The sequence below is a fragment of the Podarcis bocagei genome (assembly GCF_964188305.1).
Source record: "Podarcis bocagei genome assembly, chromosome: 3".
Classification (NCBI taxonomy): domain Eukaryota; kingdom Metazoa; phylum Chordata; class Lepidosauria; order Squamata; family Lacertidae; genus Podarcis; species Podarcis bocagei.
The window spans coordinates 88,151,401-88,172,572 of record NC_138127.1 but is presented as its reverse complement, the minus strand read 5'-3'; the positions used below and the strand labels follow the sequence as shown (position 1 = coordinate 88,172,572).

Here is a 21,172-nt window from a genome sequence, read left to right as displayed (position 1 = left end):
ATGTACCAAGAGAATATGTAGGTTTGGTTCAGTTTATTGAATTTATGAATTATTTCATAAATGCAGTAATATGCAATAATATGCAGCTGTCCCTCAAGCAACCTTGGTATTATCAGCACCATGCTCTAACCAACTGAGCTATCCCGAAGCGATTTACAACTAGCATAAGATGCAGTAATAAAAATACACAAGCACAGTAGAAACATACCCAGGTGTCAAAAAAGCTTTGCTATGCTACTAGGGTGACCTAGGGATGCGGGTGGTGCTGTGGGTTAAACCACAGAGCCTAGGACTTGCTGATCAGAAGGTTGGCGGTTCGAATCCCCGTGATGGGGTGAGCGCCCATTGCTCGGTCCCTGCTCCTGCCAACCTAGGAGTTCAAAAGCACGTCAAAGTGCAAGTAGATAAATAGGTACCGCTCTGGCGGGAAGGTAAACGGCGTTTCCATGCGCTGCTCTGGTTCGCCAGAAGTGGCTTAGTCATGCTGGCCACATGACCCTGAAGCTGTACGCCGGCTCCCTCGGCCAATAAAGCGAGATGAGTGCTGCAACCCCAGAGTCGGTCACGACTGGACCTAATGGTCAGGGGTCCCTTTACCCTTTACTAGGGTGACCTGTGCTTCGTTAGCCCCAAAATGGAAAACAAGCGAGGTCCCAACCAAAGAAGAATGGCAACTTAAACTGATGGAATATGCTTACGGATCTAACGTATAGAATAAGAGAACAGGAAGAACATTTGTTTAAAGAAGATTGGAAAATGTTTATTGACTATATGGGGGAGGGGGGAATTGTGTACACTTGAAAAAGCTGGCAGCATTAAGATAAATTCAACAGTGTAAATAAGTTTTGATGGAAGTATTAATGGAATACTGGTTTAGTTTATATAAAATATGCAGGGATTTATGGTATGTAAAATGAACCACGGAAAGATAAGGAAGGAAGTCATTGATATTTTAAGGTTGTATAAATGAATATTCTAAATTGTGAAACAGAAAATTTGCTACCCAAATGTCAGTCAGTCAGTCAGTCTACCCAAATGTCCAGGTTTGGTGCCAGGCAGGCCTCCCTGGGGAGAGCAGTCTATAGGTGGGAAGGTACTACAGAAAAGAAAACGAGAGAGCATGCAGAGAAGGGCCTCACATGATGATCTCAGGGTCTAGGCAGATTTATATGGGAAAGAGAGGGCCTTCAGAATCGTATTTAACGATCAAAACTAACACTTTGAATTACACTTAGAAACAAATTGGTGGCCAGTGCAGTCAGGCCAGAACTGATGTGATTACCGTATTTTTCGCTCTATAAGACACACTTTTTCCCTCCTAAAAAGTAAGGGGAAATGTGTGTGTGTCTTATGGAGCGAGTGGAGGCTGCGCAGCTATCCCGAAACCCAGAACAGCGCTCCCTCTCGCTGTTCTAGCTTGTGGCTTAGCCGTGCGAAGCCTCTTCAGGGCACGAGGAGCCTTCATCCCGCTACCCTGAAGAGGCTTTGCGTGGCTATCCCAGAAGCCAGAACAGCGAGAGGGATCACTGTGCAGTGCTCCCTCTTGCTGTTCTAGCTTCTGGCTTAGCCCCTCAGTCCCTTCCCCCACCTCCTGGAAAAGCCCCCAAGAGCCGCGCTCCCTTTAAAGAGCCGCGCGGAGCATGTGTGCGGCTCTTGGGGGCTTTTCCCCAAGGAGGGAGAAGGGCAGCCCGTCAGTGAATATCCCTTTAAAGAATATTTTTTTTCTTGCATTCCCCATTTAAAAACTAAGTGCGTCTTATGGTCAGCTGCGTCTTATGGCGCGAAAAATACAGTATGTTCATGCCTTCTTGTCCCAGATTTCAGTTCAATCAAATCTGCTTGCTGCATTCTGCACTAACCTACACCGGAGCGACTCAATATGAGGCAGAATCCTATCTCTTTAATCCTCTTTCCAAACTGTTCCCAAGTTTAATGTATAACAGCATTTGCCAACATTATCCTCTCTTCCCCTCCTCCTCCTGTTTTTCCTTGTTGTTATCCATATATGTCAATGTTGTCTTTGTAACTCTGTAAGTAAAGTGTCATATACACTGATAATGTGATGATGATATTAGACCAGATAGTCCAATAGCATGAGCCAACATTTAACATGGTAACAAGACGAAGTGCAAGAGGCCCCTGGTAATTGCTTTGATGTTTCTTTTTCGGTTGTTTCCCTGTTTCTGCAGTGGTTTTCTAGTGCCGCTGCCAACGATGACACCATCTATCCATTTCATTTCTGAAGGCAAAGCCTATTTGACCAGTCACAGCCTTCTGCATAAATTCCCTTTCTGTCCTCTTAAGCCAGGATAGGCATTTAATGCAGAGGTTAGAATAACAAGCTCCATTTCTCATGGCCTTAGCAAAGCAATCAATTGCCTCCTTTGCAATTATAAGCTATTCTATTTTTACAGCATTGCGTGTTGATGCCAGAGTTGATCATTGGGGTTTCTGATGCCCTGAAGGTTACTGACTCCAGGAATGCAAGCCATTTAATCGCCCTTTGCTTTTTCTCTCTTTCCACGCAACAAGGAATGAAGGGCAATAGTAGCCTTGGAAAGCTTATGCCAGAAGCCGTTAAAGTGATCAAACAGAGGCCAACGAGTTCAGACACTAGGAGCAAATTCATGAATGGGAGGACAGCAGGCAAAATAGCTGAAATAGCAGAAGGCAACGCACTTTTGTCATTCTGTTTTGCAAAGGGCCGTATTTCAAGACAGAGTTACATGTTCCCACTTCCCTGACCAATCAGAAGTTAGAGAGAGAGCACTACTAGACTGAACATCCTCATACCCTCTGACATTTTTCTGATGAAAATCGGGGTGTCCTATTCTATAACAACAAAAACTTTATTATTTATAACCCACCCATCTGACTGGGTTGTCCCAGCCACTCTGGACAGCTTCCAACATATATAAAAACATAATAAAACATTAAAAAGCTTCCCTATACATAGCTGCCTTAAGATGTCTTCTAAAGGTTGCATAGTTACTTAATTCCTTGGCTTGAGGGTGTGCGTCACATAACTCCATATCTTCCAACTTTTCTCTGATGAAAATAGGGGTGTCCTAAGGAAAAGCAGCACATTCCAGGATCAAATCAGAAACCAGGAAGGCTTCTGTAAATCCGGGACTGTCCCTGGAAAATAGGAACACTTGGAAGGGTCTGCATCCTTTGGATAAGAGAGCACTGGAAACTTTGGACGTCTTTGCAATATTTGCTTTATGTGTGCAGACAGAGTACCTCCCCCCAGCAAATAAATATCAGTTCCTGAGACTCACAAGTGGGAGCAGGACCAATGCGCACATGTCCTGCTTTCAGGCTTCCCATAGGCTAGGGTTACCATATTTCAAAAAGTAAAAATCTAGCAGGGCTTTTACATTTTTATTTAGACACTGCATTCCAAGGCAATTCACCTCTGGCCAATTTGCAGCTCCCTTATCCATTTGCACTAGATTATTATTTTCATAAGCTGCCCTACATTAAAAAAAGACAGTTCAGAAACAGAAGTCATAGGGGAAATTGTGTTAAAAACATGCAACCAACAAGAGTTAAAAGCTGCAAAAATAAGGAATGTTTGTATAGAGGTAATAAACGAAATAAAAACAACAACGGGTTATAGATTACCATTAGATCTCTAATTGCATTTATTTGGTTTTGTAAGGGACTCAGTTTTGTGTATAGATATGGAAATGCTACTGCACCTCCGGATCTCTGCAAAACTGGAATAAAATAAAAGTTGCAACCACTGAGGAATGTGTTGTGAAACTCATTGTGTTATATACATGGTCAAATTAACCAACATAATAAGAGTCAGAGAGGGCAGGAGGTAGGGGAGTTTGTTTAAAGAAAAGAAAAAGGAATGGAAGATGTTGAAGAATCAAAAACTTAAAAAAAGAGTGGGAACTATAGAGAGTCTGGTGGATCAGAATAAATATTTGGAAACATAATTTCCTGAAAGCTTCTCTTCATGCCAGAAATATTTTTCAAGCACACATTTGAGTCCTGCTCTAGTTTTCTCTTGTGTGGGTAGCTGACGCATTGGTTCAGCCCAGGCTATTGTTTTAAATCTGCTTTTGACTTAGCCGAGCTGTCAGGGAGCCAGTCACTGTTTGCACGATGTAAAGTGTCAAAAGATTTTCCCTTGCTTCTAATTGACCAGTAAGCTCTCAGAAAGTCGCAATTTATAGATCCGTTTATTCTTTCTGCTGCAAACTGAAAGGCATTTCAAATGAAAAGTCAGATATAAACTTACTAAGTTCTTTTTTTTGGGGGGGGGATCTCAGAGGCCCAAACTAAACACATGCAACAGTGCCACAATGGGCTAGGTTTTAAGACTAAAGCCATTTCAGGAAAAGGAGAACTGAGTGCAGAGAAGTGGCAGTGTTTTTACTTGTGTTACATTGGAAGGAAATTGCAGTCTCTCCCAAAGCTTTGCTGACAGTCATCCCTGCCTGCTTTATAGGGTAACTTTGGACAATGAAGCAGATATGGCCTACAGGCCATTTTAAATGAGTATGTCATAGCAGCAACTATGTCGAAGGCCGTTTCTGTGCCACCATTTTGTCTGTGCAATGTGACCCATGTGAAAACTTCTGTGGTATGGGGTTGCTTGCAATTTGTCCCTGTACAACCATCAGATAGGCCCTCTTTGATGGATTTCTTCTTCTTTGACGATCACTCGTAGCCCAGTAAGGTTGTCTTCCATAAACACAATTTTAACAGTGAGTCCGTAATGACTGTGGAGGCCAATTCCAGATCCACACATCCTTCCACAGTGGGGACATAGGTTTCCGGAAGGGAGTTGATCACGGCGAGGGTTTGCCAAGCGTCCCTTCCTCTTAGCAAGTTTCTCCCTTGCGTCCTGAGTTCGAGTGTCTTCAAAGCCCCTGACACCTTTGGTGAAGGCTGTTCTCCAGTTGGAGTGCTTGCAGGCCAGTGTTTCTCAGTTGTCGGTGTTTATACTACATTTTTAAAGATTTGCCTTGAGAAAGTCTCTGAACCTCTTTTGTTGACCACCAGCATTACGCTTTCCATTTTTAAGTTTGGAATAGAGTAGTTGCTTTGGAAGACGATCATGAGGCATCCAAACAACATGACCAGACCATCGAAGTTGATGTTGAAGAATCATTGCTTCAGCACTGGTGATCTTTGCTTCTTGGATTTTATAAGAACATAAGAACAGTGAATGGCCCATCTTAGTCCAGCACGCAGTTCTTGTGGCGGCCCACCTGATACCTGTGGGAAACCAGTGAGCAGAACATGAGCGCAAGACCACTCTCCCCTCCATTTTCTCAAAAACCATTCACTGATGGGTTTAGGACCTAGCCTTTTGTACCATGCCACAACAGCACAGACATTTGAGAAGCCTGTAAAGAAATCCAGCATACCCCCTGACTTGGTGCCAAAATTAGCTTGTCTGCCGGGTTTGGATGAGCAAAGAAATTGACCTTTTTACAGATGGTGGAGCAGAAGCCATGTAGGAAGTCAGATGTGCTGACACGGTTGAGATGGCAGAGATGCCTGAAGTGTCTACGGTGTGAGCTGAAAATATGCCGCATGAGAGAGCCCCTGTCCGTAGACCTCCTGGAGAAGCCAGTTGCCCAGCTGACTACAGGATGAGTCTGTTCTTGCAGTGACAGCTGCAGGAAACTGTGATGCGGTACTTGACCACTGCTGACTTGGGTGTCATGTTCCCCCTCCCCAGGGTGCCACGTGCAAAGGCAAAATGGATCTTTCCTTGCAGAGTCCTACCTCCTGGCACTTTAAATTCGCGCAAGTGATGAAATGGCTGTTGCAAAACATGCTTTGGGAATATGAATGAATTTCAAACTGAGGATCAGCTCTGCTTCCAGTTTTCATTCAACCCAGGTGAGGAAACAGAAGTCCTAAACCAGGGTCTTGCTGCAGCAATCGGCAGGATATTCCGGGCTCCTCTTTTAATGTCTTTTCAGCACTAAGCAAATACCTTTTGATTTCCCGAAGCCTTCTAAATAACATTTTAAGATTGTAATGTTTTCCCCCTTCCTTGCTCTCTATTGTCTTTGATACGTTTTCAGTCGTTTTTGGTGTTTTAATGCTGTGTTTTATTGTGCTGTGCTCTATTTTTAATTTGCTTTCTCTCCCTCCCCAAGTCTATAAATAATGTAAACAAAGAAACAAACAAAAACAGTGCTTTGTGTGTAAAAAGGTCCCATGCTCAATCCTTGGTATCTCCAGGTGGAAAGATGTATTTTTAATTGCCCGTATAATCCTGATGGAATAGAAGAGTCTGGCGTTTAAAAGATGAAACAGAAGGCACCTGCTGAATCTCTAGTGGCAGAGTGTTCCACAGGACTGGGCCAAAGACACTAGAGGCTCAGTTCCTTGTTGATGAGCCTTTCCTACTTGGGGAATGACCAGTGATGCTCCAGCAAATGGTCTCAGTATTCAAGATGCGATATAAGAGTTCAGGTACCCTGAGGTACCCTGAGCCTAAGATGTTCAGGGATTTGTAAATTAATATAATCAACTAGAACCTGGCTCAGACAGCCAGTGCAGGTGTTTTAACAATGATGTGAGATGTTGTCAGTCAAACAACCCCGTCAGCAGGGCTACTGGATGGGGATGTTATGAACTGCCATCCAAAAACATCTATAGGGCACTACGTTGGCTAGCTCTGCTATCAGGAATAATCTTAAAATAAAGAGGAATCTCAGAGGTCCATAAATATAGATTGTAGAAACTTACTCTGAGAGGAAGTGTCAATTCACACTATTTCCGAAGGACATAAATACAAAGACCTGGCAAGATGTGAATTCCAGAATAGAACAGAAGAAACACACACCCATAATACAAATATGACTACCAGCACTGAAAAAACTAAAAAGCAGAAATATAGTAAAGGGTCAAATCCAGAACTTGGTGGAAAAAAAATATCCTGAACTGCATTGCTTATGGTTAAATTCACACTTCTGGGAAGGTAGGGAAGGAATAACTGAGATGCTATTGAATTATACTTTGAAAAACCTTGGCTACTCTTATGCCAGAATCCTACACGTAAATATTTTCCCCAAAAAACTTTGAAGACGAAAACTAAATCAGAAATTAAAGGGCCAATATAAGTATTGGCAATTCCCAGAAATAATAAATCTAAAAATCTGCAATCCATAGGGCTGCACTGTCAGTAGTGAGAGATTTATTAGCAAGTAGCTTTATGACATTTTTCAGATGAGTCACACATTCTTAGTGATATATTTCAAGAGTAACAGCAACCAGCTTCCTGAAATGGCCGTGGGTTCCATACCATTTCATTCATAGCAAAATAATGCAAGCTAGGTACCTAAAACAATTTTTTTAAAAATAAGCATTCTATAGTTATTATGTATAACTTCATCTGGAGCCTGTTACATATATTGGTGAAAGCAAACATGGGGAATATATTGCTCAACAAGTGTGTTCCCCCACCATGCCATTCATTACATTTTTCTGCCTGAGGCAAAGGACAAGATGGTGGCCTCTCTCCCAGGTACGTAAGCTGACTGCACTGTCAGTTAAGTCTTACTTCAACACTGGCCTTGGAATAGCATCCTCCGGTGCACCTGATGACAATCCAGTTTAGAGGGTGCATGACAGGCCTGTGGCATGCACAACTTTGATCTCCAGCAGAGGCCTAAGGGCTCAGGAGGCACAGCTGCCCCAGCATCTGTTACCTGAGGCACTCTGCCTAATAGCAGGGCCGGCTAAGATGCTGTCAAACCTGCTTTACAGGTTAGACCCATATTTTCGGGCCCCACCATACATTTGAAGCACTGTTATATCACTTTAAACAGTTGTGGCTTATCTCAAATAATCCTCGGCACTGTAATAATAATAATAATAATAATAATAATAATAATAATAATAATAATCCTTTACTATTTGTACTCTACCCATCTGACTGGGTTACCCCAGCCACTCTTGGCGACTTCAAACATATATAGTTTGTAATGAGTTCTAAGAGTTGTTGGAAGACCCTGTTCTCTTCCCAGCTCTACAATTCCCAGAGTTCCCTGGGAAGAGGCATTGATTGTTAAACCACTCTGAGAATTGTAACTCAGTTGGAGTTCAAATAATATTGGCTAATGCATAAAATATTATGTAAAGAAGCTTACAAATGTTACATTTGGTCACTATGTAATTCGCCTAATATAATTTTTTTTTGCAAAGCAGTTTCCTATACCATAGCACATTCCCGTATGTTAGCTACATGAATATTTGCATTTTAATGCATTTACCGCAGTATATGCATTTTTGTACACATTACGTGGCTTCAGACCTGCATTGCAAAAGTGTGAATTTCAAAGAATGGATGGGTTATGGTTTGCGTATTATCTAGGTAGGTTCGCCTTTAGATGCAAAGGGGATTGACTTTCTCCCTCCTCTGAAATGGGACCGACCTCATTCAAAACGCCTGTACCCAAACTGGGGCAGGGACCAGTCTCTTTCTTTAGCTTAGATTCCACTGCAAAGCATCCTGTGCTTCATTGGCGCTGTGTAAATAATAATCACCAGCAAATAAATATTGGGCCCATGAGCCTTGACGGCTTGCCTTGACACGTCTCACTGTTTCAAACATGCTGGAATTTGGTTCTGTTAATCTGTGGGGCGGGGAGAGAGGGAAATTTATTTGAGACAGAGGAAGCTGCTTCTTTTTTCATATTTAAGTGATGGGCGTCCTTGAACGTAATAGGATAAAAAAAGTGATGGGGGTGGGGGGAGAAAGAGAAAACAAGAGGGAGAGGGATGTTGTTTCTGGACGCTTCATACCATAATAGCTGACAGCTGAGCCGGCAAGGTGGCTCCTAAACTGTAGCAGACAAGTCAGACAGTTTTAACAGGATCCCTGAGGAGCTCCTGAAGAAAGGAAAAGGTGAATTTTTAAATGTTGTCCCCCCCACCTCCCCCCCCCACTGGTTTTCTGCCAGAGAAGTTATGTAGTTCTTGGCTCAGGGCCAGCAGAACCGAGGAAGGCAGAAGAGAGAGGGAGGAGAGAGAGTGCATGCATATTACAAAGGTCACGCCAAAGGCAACATTTACATTTATACCTTTGTACCATTTCTTGGACTTCTCGGTGAGTAAATCCCACCGTCTGAAACAAATTAAATGGGGGTTGTTGTTTTTTGGTCCTCCCTCTCTTCCCAAATAGGGAGGCTTGTTCACAACTGCCAAGATGTGTGCATGTGCATGTATGTATATGTTTATAAGGGCTGATGTACACATTATATGTACTTCAATGACCCTTCCTTCTGATAGGGTTTCCTATTCCCAAAGAAAGTGACAAACTTGTAGCTGGAATGAGGATCTCTCTTGCTTAGCTATTATGGCATGGAGTTCCTAGGTTCAGGGCCCACCTAGGTTCAGGAGATGGACTCAGGCAGTGGAAGCCAAAGAGATGGTGTCCTTGCGTGCGCCTTGCCCAGTCACCTCTGCCCCTGCTGGAGAAATGGCACTGGAATCAAGATCTCGCCAAAATCTCATGAGATATTGTGCACTCCATGATATCTTGCCTGAATCCCCCACTGCTTTGTTGCTAAGGGAAGCTTCGTTGGGGGTGGAGGCAGGGCAGAATGGTACCTTCTGGTTTCACCTCAGGTGCCAAAATGGGATGTGCCACCATTCAATTCCTGGCATCTCCTTTTGTCTCTATTTCTCCCACCCTCCTCTTTTCCCCTCTCTTTTCCCTTTTCCTTCCTTCCTTCCCTTCTCTCTCTCTCTCTCTCTCTCTCTCTCTCTCTCTCTCTCTCTCTCTCTCTCTCTCCATCTTCTCTTTCTTCCACACTCTTTCCCCCCGCCCAGTGGTTTGCCAGAGGCAGAACAGATCACTTGTACCAGAGGCCTCAAGTGAACTGCTGATGTTCAAAGCCCCTCCTCTCCCCCTTCTTGTGCTTCTTTATCTTTAATCCAGACTTGGCTCAGAGAGTCCTTCAAACAGAGGATTGTCCTCTGGAAGCCCTTCAGCCAGAGGATTGTCCTCTGTAAAATAGGGCACATGGCCATCCTAGTCCCCACCCCTGCTGGATTGGGGAATGTTTCTCTTCACATTCAAATAACTAAGCTGAGACACATATTTCTCCTTGGTTCCTTATGCAGAGTTGCCAGCGCAAGTTAGGAAAAAAACAAAAACCCTTCTCTCATAAGAAAACAATGGAGGAGTTGGGCGAAAGACAACCATTTCACCACACTTTAAATCACTCTGGTGGTGTGTCGAAAAATGTGGGAGAAATTTCAGGGACTTATTTGCATTCCGTGGTTTCTAAAACTGGCCTGTCAGAGCTGTGCTCCAACCCCCCACCGTTGGTATATCAAGATGGAAAATGAAGCTTTAGGGGTCAGTTAGCATGGAGCTAGCAAGAAGACATTTTCAGATACAGAACTATCCCCCGGCATCCCTTCATGTTCAGGCCTGTCCCTGGTAATTTTGGCTTCATTCACCGGACAGGTGATTGAAGATTCCTATGATGTTTCAAGCCCTCCTTTCAAGCAAGTGGGAGATCAGCCTGGTTAACACACCCCACAACATTCCTCATGTGAAAATGGGGACATATCTAACTCCCGGACATCTGACTCACCTCGACCCCCCATTTTTGTGTCCCACCTCTATGTATTTCCTGTCATAAGCAGGGAGAGTGCGTTCGCCCTTACACCAACAGGACCAAGCACACATGAACGCCACTGTCCTGAGAAAACCTGTTAATCCCCATTTTATTTTATTCTTTGGTAGATGTACAAAAAGAAGAACACGCACCAATAAATAAATTTGAGAAAGGGACAAGATTAGATGCAGATGCACAAAGATCATTATTATTTAAAGCAAGACTCCCTGTGCTCTGCTCCCTCTTTCTTCCTGCGGCCCTGCCTGCTCCTCAGACCTGAAACATCGCGTGGGGCTGGGCCACGGCAGCGGCAGCCTCTCTTCCCCCTCATCAGCTCTCCAGCAACCACTATGAGCTGCCCACGGAGGAAGCCGGCAGCAGTGGCCATGGAGAGGCCATAGAAAGGCAATGGGATGCTCCCTCGCCACCACCGTTTGGGAAAAGTGACTGTCCTCCTCCCTAAGCTCGGAAATAAGGGCATTCCAGGATCAAATCAGAAGCCAGGGTGACTTTTGTAATTCTGGGGCTGTCCCTGGAAAATCGGGACATTTGGAGAGTATGACTCAATCAACAGCCGAGGGGGATTTTGTCTTTCTTCCCTGCCTGGGGAGAACTGTGCTACAACCGTTGGTCACTTGTGCTCTCGAGCCCCAGTCTAGGGCAGCTGCGAAGTGATGTCACTCATAAGCAGGCACAAGCCATTTCATTAGGGTTTTTCTTTTTATTTAAGGCAAACCTTCCTGGACAAGGCTATTGATGGCTGGACGTGGGTGGTGCTGTGGGTTAAACCACAGAGCCTAGGACTTGCTGATCAGAAGGTCGCGGTTCGAATCCCCGTGATGGGGTGAGCTCCTGTTGCTCGGTCCCTGCTCCTGCCAACCTAGCAGTTCGAAAGCATGTCAAAGTGCAAGTAGATAAATAGGTACCGCTCCGTCGGGAAGGTAAACGCTGTTTCTGTGCGCTGCTCTGGTTCGCCAGAAGCGGCTTAGTCATGCTGGCCCCATGACCCGGAAGCTGTACGCCGGCTCCCTTGGCCAATAAAGCGAGATGAGTGCTGCAACCCCAGAGGCCATGTTATTCCTCCACTGCTGGAGGCAGCATGCTTCTGAAAACCAGTTGCTGGAAACTGCAGGATGGAAAAGAGCACTTGGATGCTCCTATCTGGTTGGCCCCCTGATCCAGCAAAAGGTTCCTTTTATGTTCCTGGTTAGTTGGATTGTTAGTTAGAATTAGGAAACGTAGCTAGGACCTTATTTTTTTAATAGCTACTTACGAGAACCAATTAAGTGGACTTTTGAAGTATATAGGGATGGTCAGCAGAGAACACACAGCAGATCACATTCATCTCCATGTGCGCCCACTAATCTCATCAGACTAGTCCTCAGGAGATCAGTAGGAAGCATGGCCAGCAGACCCATAAGGCGAACTGAACTGTGTGTTTATTGGACACGTTACATATTTCCAAAGTCAGGTTTTTTTTTAAATAAAGAACCAGCTCATTAAAGCACAAATGAACTCTTCCCAGTTGGGTTTCATTTCATCCTGGATGCTGTTTACATTTTCGTTTTATCTTATGATATTTGAACAGTGTGTTCAATCAAAGTCTGCTCTTGAACTAGGTTGAAAAACCTCTAGCCTGCCTGCCAAATTTCCTTCATTTTCTCAGAATGGGTGTTTATTCCAGCGAATAATCTTTCTATCCCCATTTTTTTTCAGTCCTGGAAAAAAATATTAGCTGTTCATCATCACAGTTCACATTATCATGGGTTATGGACAGTAAGTACTCCAGAACTTTTAGAAAAGTAAGCTCCTTGTTTTGTTTTACAAAAGCAACTAAAACCACTCCATATGTACCATAAATATTTATTTGGTGAACTGTCTCATTAACTTTGTGTTTCCAGTAAGTGAAGTACCCTCCATAGCCATTTGAAGCCAGAAAAAAAATTGCTCAAGTTAGCAATTTTGCAGTTGCTTTGCAAAGAGACCTACGTACTTTTATCAGTTCAGGGCTCACTTTCCATAGACTGTTATTTTGAGATGTCCTTAAAGCAAAGCTAGAATTTTATGAGGGAAAGGATATAGCTCATTGGCAGGGCAGCTGCTTTGCTTGCAGAACGCCCCAGTTTCAATCCCCAGCATCTCCTGTTAAAAAGGATCTGGGGATAGGAAAATGGTCTGCCTGAGACTCTGGAAAGCTCCCCAGGTCAGTATACACAATATCCAATATAAACAATATCTAGCAGGGGGAACGTGCTGTTTGGGGAGGCTCTTGAGGGGCTGGTAGGCCACAGGTTGAGGGGTGAGGCCTCAACACCCCAACAAGGAACAGTCAGATTGTATTCAGTAGGGAAATAGAGCACAATGTCACATCCTGTCACTAATAAACAATGTGAACTGAGCATTCCCATACCCTCCAGCATTTCTCTGATGAAAATAGGATTGTCCTATTCAATAATAATAATAATAATAATAATAATAATAATAATAATAATAATACAATGGAACTCAGTTTTCGAGCATCTCAGAAGCCAAACATTTCAGAATCCAAGCCCCAAAACCCCAGAAATAATTGCTTCCGTTTTTGAACACGCCTTGGAAGTCAAACGGCTTCCGAGGCGTGTTTTTCCATTTCCCTCATTGAAATTGCTGACAGCCCTTTGCGCCTCAGTTGTTGAATGTTTTGGAAGTCGAATGGTCTTTTGGAATGGATTACGTTTGACAACCAAGGTTCCACTGTAGTAGTAGTAGTAGTAGTAATAATAATAATAATAATAATAATATTTAAACCCACCCATCTGACTGGGTTGACTCAGACACTCTGGGTGGCTTCCAATATATAGAAAAACTTAACAAAACATTTAACGAGAAAAACTTCCCCATGCAGGGCTGCCTTCAGATGTCTTCTAAAGGTTGTATAGTTACTTATCTCCTAGGCTCAGGGGTCACATAGCTCAATACCCTCCAATATTTCTCCGATGAAAATACAGTGGTACCTCAGGTTACAGACACTTAAGGTTACAGATGCTTCAGGTTACAGACTCCGCTAATCCAGAAATAGTACCTTGGGTTAAGAACTTTGCTTCAGGATGAGAACAGAAATCATGCGGCAGTGGCGTGGCGGCAGCAGGAGGCCCCATTAGCTAAAGTGGTGCTTCAGGTTAAGAACAGTTTCAGGTTAAGAACGGACCTCTAGAACGAATTAAGTTCTTAACCTGAGGTACCACTGTAGGGACCTCTTAAGGAAAAGCAGGACATTCCAGAATCAAATCAGAAACCGTGATGACTTCTGTAAACCTGGTACTGTCCCTGGAAAATAGGGACACTTGGAAGATCTGTATTCCAGTGGTGATGGTGTGAAGGAAGAGAGTGGCTGGGGTCTTTTGATACACTCATGGAAGTTTGGCTGTGTTGCCTCATCAGGAAAATGGCAGCTACGCTATAGGCATCCAGGCTTGAGATTTTCTCCGTCTTGCTATGGTGCCACTTCAACAATGACAAAAGGCTGCTTTTATGCACATATTTCTTGAGGAGGAGGGAAAAAACAGTTTAAATATAAAAACCTATTAACATTCATAAATTGTTTGGGAGGGTGGGAGGTGGGGTGAAGGCTAATCCTGTCCAAGAGGATTTGTATCCCCCTGGGTGGGTACATAACTTTGACTCACTGGATTCATTAATTCATACTCATGCAAGCGATCCAGGAATTCTTAACAATAGCTCAGGACTCCAGATGACATATTTGGAGTAGAAATGTGTATTTATTTACAACCAAGCTGCAATCCAGCCCTATCCTAAAGAAAGCAAAAGAGCTTGATTTGCCATCAATTACTGAGGCAGTTCCAAAGGCTGTTAATTTGAGTAGCTAAGTAAACAGAACTTGACACGCATTGTGCTGCTGTCTGAATTACTTCAACCTCTTGCTTATACACAAATGGATCACTGGAACTTGAGGAGCTGTACTGGGAGGGCAATCTTGATTTCATTGACTTGGGGCTTGTACACACAAATCAAACACACACACACATTCATGCTTTCCTGGTAATAAGATATTTTCCAGATCCCATCCCTTGTTTTCTGGTCTTTCAGTTCCCTACATTAGTGGAAACGTTATATTTTTCCAATCCTTTTCTCCCTATGTAGGAGGGGAAGGACTCTGTCATAGCTGGAGGTCTGGAGATGAAGCAGGAGAGCAGGGTGTGTCGCAATGGTAGGACCAGTGTTTGTTAGCTCTAGGGCTAGATCCCACTGAGCCTCTTGGGCTTGCTGATCAGAAGGTCGGTGGTTCGAATCCCCGCAATGGGGTGAGCTCCCATTGCTCTGTCCCAGCTCCTGCCAACCTAGCAGTTCGAAAGCACGCCAGTGCAAGTAGATAAATAGGTACCGCTGCGATGGGAAGGTGAACGGCATTTCTGTGCGCTCTGGTTTCTGTCAAGGTGTCCCGTTGCGCCAGAAGCAGTTTATTTTTTTAAAAAAATATATTTATTGCAATTTTTTAAACAACATACAAACCACCAGAAATATGAAATACCATCACCATAGACACAGAAAGAATCAAAGCAAAATTAAAAAATAAACAAAGAGTAAAAGAAAAGTACATGTAGAGTACAGTTGCTCATAAGTTATATTTTCTTAATCTTTGGACTTCCTCACATCGCCCTTCCCTGCGTTCTCGGTCATAATTATAGACAGCAATTTATTACCTTATTTCAGTTCTTATTCTATAAATCTCAAATATTATGTCCCGAATTTAAGGTAACTTTATCATAAATTTATCTGCTTGATTTAAACATAATATTACTTCAAATTTCATCGCTTCCTTAAAACCTCACTTATTCTCATATATCTTACAACAAAATTTACTGCTGCCGTGTTACTTTCAATCGTGCATTCTCCTAACATTCGTACAGTTTATAGTGTTTTTGTAGATAGTCTTTAAATTTTTTCCAGTCCTCTTCCACCGTCTCTTCTCCCAGGTCCCGAATTCTGCCAGTCATTTCAGCCAGTTCCATGTAGTCTATCAGTTGCGTCTGCCATTCTTCCAGTGTGGGTAAATCTTGGATCTTCCAGTGCGCGCCAGAAGCAGTTTAGTCATGGTGGCCACATGACCTGGAAAGCTGTCTGTGGACAAAGGCCGGCTCCCTTGGCCTGAAAGCGAGATGAGTGCCGCAACCCCATAGTCACCTTTGACTGCACTTAACCATCCAGGGGTCCTTTACCTTTACCTTTTATCTTCAGTAAGCCCCTTTTCTGAGTGGGTTCCCCTCCTCTTTGCCACTGTTGCCACGGGCCTAATCCCCACTATGTGGCAAAATGTAACGACCATTCCCTGTTTTCCCTAATCCACCATCCAGTATATGGTAAATTTTCTTTGGACTGAGTCTTTGAATGTTAACTTATATGCCTCACTGATCCTCATATTCATTTATTGATACCATTTCTTACTTGCCCTTCAGCATGAGGGGCCCCTATAGACATCCCTTTTCATTGCATGATTATTCATGATGACTTGCACTCATGATGCTATCAGGGTGGTCACACACAATCCTGCTTTCACTACTGTTCATGCCTGTGAGAGTTTTGGAGTTGGTCACATTGCTTCATTTTTAAGCAGCACATATCCCATTAATGCTGAAATCCTGCAACTCTTTCTACCACAAATGTCTTGGTTCATTTTCACCTCGCTTTCATTGTACTACAGCCTCTCTATAGACAGCAACCATGAGGTAGCATTAGGGAAGCACTGCAAAACAAACAAAAACGGAATTAACCCACCACTCTGTTTGAGATATTGCACCCCGCAAAATGTCAGGGGGTCCAATAATGATTCTCTCATGTCACATCTAGTTTGGCCCTCAATTCTACCGTTTTAGCAAAATAAACTCTGTATGTACACTGTACATGCTCTCTCAAGGATATGTTGCAGTATATGCCCAAAATAAAAAAGCCAGTCTAGAAGGTCCTAGGGTGGATTGCAACAACACAATATATAATTATAAAAACAAATAAAATAATTACAATGATAAAATACAAAAAACTGTTCCAAATGGAACAGAACAGTACAAATTCAGCAAAAAAGCTGAAAAGAGGGTGTTGTGGCTGACCAATCGTATTCACCCACAACACAGGGTATCGGTTTCCAGGTCTCACTGCAATACGTGCCCTCTTTAAGGGAGGACCCTATATATAGTAATGTCTGACTTCACACCTGAAGATTTATATGTTCAACCTTTCTGCATTCCAGCCAGGTCAGACATTTATTATAACTCTGTTTTGGTGCACGGGAGTTTTAGTCATGGGGGGGGGGGGGAGCATACCTACAAGCAAGTACCTAATTAGACAGTCCTTGCTGGCAAAAAAATAAAATAAAAAATACAGTGTAGATACAGAGTTTGTTATTTTGCTAAAACTGCAGAATTGAGGGCCAAACTAGATGTGAAATGGGAGATTCATTATTGGACCCCCGGACATTTTTTGGGTGAAATATCTCAAATATCTAAAGGGCTGTCACCTGGCAGATGGAGCAAGCTTGTTTTCTCCTGTTCTGGAGGACAGGGCTCAAACCACCGGCTTCAAGCTACAAGAAAGAGGATTCTGACTAAACATCAGGAAGAACTTTCTGAGGGGAAGAGCCGTTTGACAGTGGAATGGGCTCTCTTCAAAGGTTGTGGACCCTCCTTCCTTGGAGGTTTTTAAGCAGAGGATGGGTGGCCATCTGTTGTTGTTGTTTGGAAGGGATTTGAGATTATCTAAATGGTAGATATTTGAGTTTAGTTTTTTTTTTTTAAAAAATGGGGATAATTCACTACAACTTTGGCAGAAAGAATATTTCAGTTCTTATTCAAACCAGTTTTGGGAAGCTGGTCACACAAGAGTGTGCTCCCTAGGTTCTTTCTCTCTCTCTCTCTCTCTCTCTCTCTCTCTCTCTCTCTCTCTCTCTCTCTCTCATGGTCCCCCCCACCCACCATTTTGTCTTAGAATTATTTACCTTGATAAATTGGTTTCTGATAAATTGGTTAGGAAATTTGAAGGCTTGTTTTATGATGCTCCAAACGAACACACATACACACGGAAGAGTGCCTGCCTTTACTTCTGTTATCTCGGCAGTTAATCCAGCTGTCAGGACATTTTCCAAGTTATGAAAATGTTGCAAGCTGCAAGCCTTCAAGTACAGCTTGGAAGCACGGCGTGTACCTCCAGTTTTACGATTGTGGGGATATTTTGGGGAGGATCTTTCCTCCCACACTTGCCAGCTGAGGCTGGAGGCTCCTTTCCCCTTTGGAGCAGAGGAGCCTGGCTCTTGGAGATCCGCTGGATGCTTGCCTAAGAAACAACGGCAGCGATACGGTTGCAGGACTTGGATTTAGGAATCTCGTCCACCCTTGGCCTCCTGCCTCTCCACTGTGCTATTGTGCATGTCTTGACGGAGGGCCACTTTGTGGTGAGAATGTGAAGAATGTGCAAATATGTAGCCTCCAATACAACCAAGCAGCAAAATTAAGCCAAGAGCATGAGATGCTGCCTTGAAAACTGAACCAGACTCATCTGGTCCCTCTTAAGTCCAGTACTATCTACTCCAGGCTCCCCCAACCTAGTACAGTGGTACCTCGGGTTAAGAACTTAATTCATTCCGGAGGTCCGTTCTTAACCTGAAACGGTTCTTAACCTGAAGCACCACTTTAGCTAATGGGGCCTCCCGCTGCTGCTGTGCTGCCAGAGCACGATTTCTGTTCTCATCCTGAAGCAAAGTTCTTAACCCGAGGTACTATTTCTGGGTTAGTGAAGTCTGTAACCTGAAGCATCTGTAACCCAAGGTACCACTGTACCTTCAAGCTGTTTCAGACAACAACTTTGGTCAGTGCCATTCACACAGAATGCCATTCACTTTGTGTTTTCTGAACACAAAATATATCCACCTACTTGTGTCAGAAACAATTTGATGGAGAATGAAAGGGTATGGATGGGTGGTGGTGGAAGAGACCCTCCTCCTGTGTGACTGACTTTAGCAAAAACAGCAGGTGTCTTATGCAGATGAGCTCCTCCCAAGAGAGCCTGGTGCTGCCGTTTCATCCTTTGAAGCCTGTATAGCTGTTTTTGGACCAGCTCACATAGCTGAACCTCATAACATTGGGTTACAATTTATTTCCCAGAATTCCATTTTGCTCTCAGATTGCAGCTGGAATGTCCCCAGTTACCAATCAGATTTTGACAACCTACTTTGAAGTACATATACGAAGTTCCCTTAAATCATGTCAGGCTTTTTATCTATGTATCTTTTCCAGCTGCAACATCTCTCAAGCAAGGATGCTTTCTCCAGTCAGATCTGCTACTTCAGCAATGAGAAAGCAGTGTGCCCTCCAGTTATTACTGGACTGCAATGCCCATCATCCCTGACTTGTTACCATGCTGGTTCAGGCTGATGGGAAATAGAGTACTTTTTTAAAGAGGAAAGAAATGATCTAGATTTGCTTGCTTTCCTTTCTACTCCTCATTCCTCCCCCCTTTTTATTCTTGCTTATTTGATTGTGGACCTTTTAGAAACATGGTAAGCGTCATGCCCTTAGCTCAGTAGGTAGAGCATGAGATTCTTGAGAGGGTTGTGGGTTCAAGCCCCAGATTGGGCAAAAGATTCCTGCATTGCAGGGGGTTGGACTAGATGACCCTCGTGGTCCCTTCCAACTCTATGATTAATATTAACAATACACTGTTATTGCAATAAAAATGCACTAGTCAAAACTTTTACCACTGCTTTTTAAGCCGGCTGAAGTCTTCAAAGGCAGCCCCACATAGGACACATTGTAGTAGTCCAATTTAACAGCAAGTAAATGCATGTGTGACCTGTAAATTCATTGTATGTTGCATGAATAAGTACTTCATAGTGTTTGTCCAGAACCTCATTGGGGACAGGGTGGGAGAGAGGGAAAAAGAAAGAAAGAAAGAAAGAGAGAGAGAGAGAGAGAGAGAGAGAGAGTGATTGTTTCTTTCTAAAACTTAGGATAGCTCAAAATTTCTTACTTAGAGTGTTTCGAAATAGTTAATCTTTTTCCTCCATTTCCTCAAACTTTCTTTTTCTTTTTTTACAACTGCTTCTTGTCACCTTTGAATGGTTGGCGACACCCCATAATTTACCTCCAGGAATGCAGACATGAAGGAAGATGATGGGATGAAATATGGTGTCAAGTTTGTATCTGCTCACATTTCACACACTAAAGAGACAAGCTCCTTTGGCTAGTTGCCATGGAGAATTCTCTTTTGGAAGTAAATAACTCAGAGCACAGAGAGAGAGAAAGAGAGAGAGAACCCCCAAACAAACTCAGATTCATGCTGCCCCAGCTGCAGAATATCATTAGCTCTCAAAGGATATAGTATGCCATGTTGCGTGAAAAGAATTTTATTATGGGGTATGACCACCTCTGGAAAATTAGCTGAGCAAAACTTTTATGTTCAACTTTGAACATTGTTTCCTGTGTGCAATTTGAGGAATGTGCATTTAAATATTATTTGAGTCTTGATTAGCAGAGGTGATGGGACCACTAGGGGTGGCCAGCAGCACTCCAGATAAGTAGCTGATTCACCAAAACTCCCATCATGGATCCTTGTAGTTACTTGGCTGCCAGTTGGTTTCTGGGCTGAATATAAGGTGCTCACACCTCCAAACCATCCTAAATATCTTCACAGAAGCTTGCAAAGAAAGGGGACAGAGACATTTCTCTCTCTCTTCCATGACAGTAGAACTTGGGGTCATCCAATGAAGCTGTAAAAGTAAAAGCAATGGTTTTCCCAGTAGTGATGTATGGAAGTGAGAGCTGGACCATCAAGAAGGCTGATCGCCAAAGAATTGATGCTTTTGAATTATGGTGCTGGAGGAGACTCTTGAGAGTCCCATGGACTGCAAGAAGATCAAAACTCTCCATTCTTAAGGAAATCAGCCCTGAGTGCTCCCTGGAAGGACAGATCATGAAGCTGAGGCTCCAATACTTTGGCCACCTCATGAGAAGAGAAGACTCCCTGGAAAAGACCCTGAAATATACTCAGAGTCGCAAAGTGATTTCATGCTCTTTATTCAGCTCATAGTGGTGAGGAGGAATGAATGAAAGTCCCCTCAAAGTATCTGCTTTATATACATTATTTACACAATGGGCTGCACATGATTGGCTAATTCCGGAATTCTACTGTAAGCCAATCAGGTTGTGGATTCACTTCTATCTGGAGCATGATTGGGTGGTTCCTGCCAACCAATCATACTGCTGCATTGTTCTAGGACCAATCAGACTGCTGCATTCTGAATCCTATTGTTCTAGGACCAATCAGATTGCTGCATTTTGGATCCTGTTGTTCTAGGACCAATCAGACTGCTGCAGTTTGGATCCTATTCAACTCAGTACATAACAGACCCTGATGTTGGGAAAGATGGAGGGCACAAGGAGAAGGGGACGACAGAGGACGAGATGGTTGGATAGTGTTCTCGAAGCTACGAATATGAGTTTGACCCAGCTGCGGGAGGCAGTGTAAGACAGAAGTGCCTGGTGTGCTCTGGTCCATGGGGTCACGAAGAGTCAGAC

At 43.4% G+C, this 21,172-nt stretch overlaps 1 long non-coding RNA gene across 1 annotated transcript; it reads left to right on the top strand.

Annotated features, from left to right (window-relative positions):
* Window positions 1–5,444: 5,444 nt before the first annotated feature.
* Window positions 5,445–20,533, top strand: LOC308582726. The gene is made up of 3 exons (XR_014005812.1): window positions 5,445–5,871; window positions 12,330–12,389; window positions 19,746–20,533. It is a non-coding gene; the product is annotated as an uncharacterized lncRNA (long non-coding RNA).
* The last annotated feature ends 639 nt before the right edge of the window (window positions 20,534–21,172 follow it).